Source organism: Echinops telfairi, unplaced genomic scaffold, assembly GCF_000313985.2.
Source record: "Echinops telfairi isolate 266 unplaced genomic scaffold, ASM31398v2 ScPeMD7_10;HRSCAF=50, whole genome shotgun sequence".
Lineage (NCBI taxonomy): Eukaryota > Metazoa > Chordata > Mammalia > Afrosoricida > Tenrecidae > Echinops > Echinops telfairi.
Genome location: NW_022103907.1, coordinates 13,448,973 through 13,454,475, shown reverse-complemented (window position 1 = coordinate 13,454,475; position 5,503 = coordinate 13,448,973). Strand labels below are relative to the sequence as shown.

The 5,503-nt window shown below is 46.0% G+C and overlaps 1 pseudogene; it reads right to left on the bottom strand.

Moving 5' to 3' along the window:
- Positions 1 to 1,715: 1,715 nt before the first annotated feature.
- On the bottom strand, positions 1,716 to 5,287 carry LOC101645237 (annotated as a pseudogene).
- Positions 5,288 to 5,503: the final 216 nt, after the last annotated feature.

Genomic DNA, 5,503 nt, shown 5'->3' with positions numbered 1-5,503 from the left:
GCTGATACCAAGGGCTCAAGTAGAAAGCAAATGTTTTGAGAATGATGAGGGCAACAAATGTACAAAAGTGCTTGGCACAGTGGATGTGTGTGTGGATTGTGATAAGAGTTGTACAAACCCCCAATAAAATGATTTAATTATTTTTAAAAAGTCCAATGGTTATCCAACTCATTTAATTACTGTAGCTTTACAGTATATTCTTCTTCTTTACAGTATGTTCTTTTGCTTTAGCTATTCAGTTTACCTTGATCTTCCACATAAACTTGATGATTGTCATTTCCACTTCAAAAATGCCTGCTGGGATTTTTATGGGGATTCCACTGAATTTGTAGATTGTCTTAAGTCATCTTAAGGAGGCTTGGTGGTATAGTGGATTAAATGTTGGGCTACTAACCACAAGATCAACCATTCAAACCCACAGTGCAAATCTAGCCATCGATCTGTCTATTCCCATAAAGAATTACAGACTCAGAAATCCTATAGAGTGTCATTATGAGTCAGTATTTACTTGATGGCAGTGGACTCAGGTTTGGTTTCTTTTGGCAATATTTTATAGTTTTCTGTGTAAACGTGTTATTTATGTGTTAGTAGATAGATTAAGATAAAATTCAATATAAAAATTGGTATAATGTGGTACCGTTCTCACTAATTTTTAACCATTCTCAATCATGTCAGTCCAATTACATTTATTTCACTCATTTTAAATTTTTGTAATTGTGGTCCTAATCCCCTGGGTCACACAAGTGGCTCTGACAGCAGTGTTTTGGGATGTAAACATGATGTGAAATCAAAAGCGTTGCTTTTGAAAACTCTGGCTCGATGCCTGCTCTTCGTCATTGCTGTTTGCATCATGTGCACTATTGATCACGTTGGGCTGGTGTTGACTATTGGGGAGCTGGCTTCCCTCAGCTCCCCGTGTCTTTCTTTTGGTCCCTGGTTCCATTTACATAGGCAGAAGAATGGAAAGAGGCAGGGACAGAAAGAAACTCATAAATCTCTTGGCTCCGTGCACAATTATCTATTCCTGGCAACAACTTTTCTTAAAAGACATTTTCTATCTATATATGTCTCTCTTTTTCCTTTTCATGAAAACCTCGTTTATCTACTATTTTCTAGCAGTTACCTGGACTTGATACACTCTGCCTAGAATATTACTTTACTGTCTCATAATGGAGACCACAGTCCCTTTCCAGGGATAAATCCAAGCTTATCAGAACACACTTTTAAAAGCCTCTGCACCTGATGCTGAATACAATGGAGCGGCAACCTCCACCACCAGCCTCATTTTTACAATGCCACCTTTTTCTAATCCGGGCTTTGCCATAAATCTGATGTCAACAAACATATTGGATTCTGCGTACTTTGATCTGTTTAGCAGTTTGAAGGGACTGCAAGAGTTAAGAATATTCTTCACTCAACCACAGTTCCTTTCCAATTACCTGGAGGGGATTAGCAGGGTACCTGTTTGAAGCAGGTATCCCAGAAGCCACCACACTTGTGTTCAGAATCCAGCTGGCACACAGCCTTCTGTGGAAAGGCTGATGGATGGTGTTCAGTAAAATTAAAAGCCTAGGGAAAGTACAAACGCCCCAGGCCAGAACAAAGCAGCTGAGTGATGGATCCTTCTAGAATGAAGGTGTGGGAGCTTTTTCTTGCCCTGAACTTGGGGATAAAAGGCAAGTCTCACCCACTTTACGGCAGTGAAAAATTCCCCGTCACAGGGCCTCCTGCTTTTCCGGAGCTCCATTCTTGAGTGGTAAAGGCAGCTTCTCTCTAAGGAAGTGCTGGCAGAGAAAGAAAACCAAGAAAAAAGTAAAACACTGGTTCCCTCAACGTGACCAGCGTGATAAAACAGGAGGACAATTTCTGAAGCAATGGCAGAGGCCGGCCCACCCCCAGATCTCCCTCCGATACATTTTCTTCCTTCCTGACTTTAGGAAAGCCTGGTGAGAAGTGATTATAAGTAGGCAAGGAAGCCAGGCTTTCCTGGCAACAGGGGGCATTTTGACTTCAGACTGCAGATCTTCAAGAACAGACTGGGTGTGCTCATGTTCTGGGCCGTGCTCCAGCAGCAGGCCGGCTGTGGATGAAGCCCATCAGATGGTTGGCGCTGTCAGCCAGGGACCCAAGGACTTTCCCGTGGCTGCACCTCTTTGGAAGTTTGAAGATGCTGGGGCACGTTTGCCTCCTGAACCGTGCAAATGTCACCAGCCGGGAATGGCAGATGCCAAGAGGCATCTGAGAACAGCTCTCCATCTGGGAACGGGTTGGGCTTCCTGGGACGCAGATGAGAATAGTTTGAAACAAAGTGACGGAAGCACCGCTTGGCTTTTCGCATATTGTTATGGTCTCTGGGTCATTTCCTGCCTTTGGAATTTATTTCCTTCCCAGGCTCAAACAAACCCACTGTAGGACAAGAAGGAGCTTGGGATTTGTCTGTGCCTCCCACCCAGGGGTGGGTAGGGCTCTGTATCTGCGAGCCCAGGACTTTTGAGCGGGGGGATCTCTGTCATAGCGGCAGTGGCTTAAGGAGGGGGAAGCCTTCATTCAGATCAGAACAATAAATTAAGGAAGGGAGCCATCTCCAGTTGAGTTGGATGAATCCTCTCGTTCCTAGAAAACAGAAAGAAAAAGAACAGGTTGGGCAGGGTGGAAAGGATGCTTGACCCAGAGAAGCTCAGTACAGTACCCCGCCTATTCGGGAATCCCGCCCTGCTCAAAACCAAGCCCAATGCTGTCGCATCCATCCTGCCTCATGGCAATCCTGTAGGACAGGGCCAAGCTGCCTCGTGGGGTTGCCAAGGCTGTAAATCTCTACGGGAGCAGGCTGCCCCCTCCTTTCCCTCCCTTCAAGATGCCAGCCTTCCGGTGAACAGCCAAGCACTTTCACCCCTGCCCCACCAGGGCCCCTCAAGAGGAGGCTGAAAGCAGCTCCCCTGGGCCCCTTCCCCACTTCCCAAGGTCAGCCAGCCCAGCAGGCCAGTACCGTCCCCAGAACAGTCACATCTGCTGCACGACAATGGCCTTTGGGTCTTTGCTTTGTTTCACTAGTATTTATTGCCCACTTTGCTAAAAGAAGGAAAGGGGAGTTTGTGTGGCCACTACTGCCTCTCTGGCAGCATTGACGCTCATTGCAGCTACGTGTTTTGTACCTTATTTTTCTGCGGCCACAGGCATGCCCTGAGCACTCACTGAGATTCTGCAGTGCAGAGACCCCACAGGCCATGGTGGGCCCTTTTGCTCCAGAATTACATGCTTGTCCATGTGTTATGACTGAATGAGTCCTCTAAAAATGTGCGATGGAATTCCAACCCCTGGGAATGGGAATAGCACCTTGTTTGGAAGTAAGACATGTGCTATGTTAATGAGGCGGGGGAGGGCTCGGTAGGCCCTCAACCTAATCACTTCTGCGTTAAAAAGGAAGCGCCTGGACTCAGACAAGCAACCACAAGTAGAGAAAATAAATGGCCCGTCACATGACGCTTGCCAAAAAGAGGAAAGCCGAAGGAGACTGCGATTGTTCCCCCGAGAGGCCCTGGATTTGGACTTCTGACCTCCTGAACTGTGAGAAAATAAAGTCCTACCTTTAAAAGCCACCCACATGTGGTATTTCGGTTGCAGCAGTGCTAAGAGACCAAATTGGTCCATCCATATAGATGGTGACCTACTTTGCATATCGTTGGGTTTAAACTGCAGAGAGCCTACAAAAACCAGCTCACACCATTCTTCTTATGAAGGCCCTTCATCTATGCAGAGTCTGGAAGGAGTCATTTTTGTCCAAATTTCAGTCTAAACACAGTTTACCGAGTGTGGAGGGCTATGTTCAGGATGCAGAATGTGACCGCTGGATATCAGCTTTTTAACGTGTGCAAGCCCATCCCCCGATGGTCAAGAAGCCAAACTTCCCCTCACCCTGTCTTTCCTGGCGTCTGCAGCACGCCGCTGCTGTTGCGGGCTGGCAGGGAAGGCTGCGGCCCAGAGAGGAGGCTGGTTTGTCACTGTGCCTTTTCACAGAAATGATCTCCTGGGACTTGCACAGCAATTGTTCCTAACAGCCTTTAGGACATTCTATGGGAAATAAATAGGTAGCGAGGGTCAAGTTGGCTACACAAATAAGTACAGTCAGGTACACCTATGGAGTACCATTTTCCAAAGTAACAAGATGTCTGCCAAAGGGCCCCAAATTCCCCTTCCTAAGGAGCACTCTGGCAGATGTTTCCAAGTCCAAATGTAATCTGGGATCGGTAACTTTGCATAGTGTTGGCTTTAAACTGCAGAGAGTCTGCCTCTATAGATCTGGCTAGGGGCAGGGGAGGCGTTTTTATCAAACCTGTCCTTTTAGAGAGACTTGGTAGCACAGTGTGTTATGCATTGGGCTGCTAACCGCAAGGTCGGAGATTTGAACCCACCATCTGTTCTTCAAAAAAGAAACCCAAAGGGGCAGTCTACTTACTCTGTCCCCCGGGGTCCCTCTGGGTCTGAATTGACTCCATGCCAGTGAATTAAGTGAAAGGGGCCTGGTGGCCCAGTGCGCTACCAGTTGGGCTACTGGCTACATCTTCGGCAGTTCGAACTCACCAGCCATTCCATGGAAAAAAGATGAGACTGTCTGTTCCCTTAAAGATTTACAGTGTCAGACACCCAAAGAGGCAGTTCTGTTCTGTCCTATAGGGTCACTCTGAGTCTGAATCAACTTGCTGGCAATGAGTTTGGGGGTTTTGTTTTGTTTCATTTTATTATATATATATAAGAAACAGTGCTGTTTTTTCATATATATCCCTCCATTCCCAGTTGTGAGCTCTCGACACCCCCGTAAGGCCATTGGCATCATTAAATGTCTCTGAAATATCTTGTCCAAAGGTGTAATCAACTCCTCGAGGAGATATCCCCCAACCTCCTCGGTCATCTGGATGTGACCACAGTAGGTCACACATTGGGCCCTCCTGAAGAACTTCTTGTAGGGGGTCAAGCGCCCTGATGTGATCCGGTGTATCTATGGATGGTGAGGGGCCGCCACGTAGACAAAGGTCTGCCCATCCACCAAGGCAGTGAGAGGAAGATAGTCAAAGAGATCTGTAAAATATGTCCCCACATTTCCATAAACATTCAGCATAGAAACCACATACTTGTGTGATCTGTCTGCTTTCATGCTTCCCTGGAAGAATGATGAGAGTTCAGGGTGACAAACCTTAAGAGCTGCAAGCAGTGTAACTGTTTCAACTGAATAATAGCCTCTGTCCACGTAATCTCCCATAAACTAGTCATTTGTATCTGGTGATTTGCCACCAATTGTAGATAGATGATAGATAGATAGATAGATAGATAGATAGATAGATAGATAGATAGATAGATAGATATAGAGACATATATAGAGAAAACGGTGCTGTGAGGAATTGTCTTTGTCACATTAGATGCCAGACAAAATTTTGGTATAATCCCAACTATGTAACTTTAGGCAAGACAATTTAATTCTTTCATACTAAAGGCCTCAAGACTATGAGGC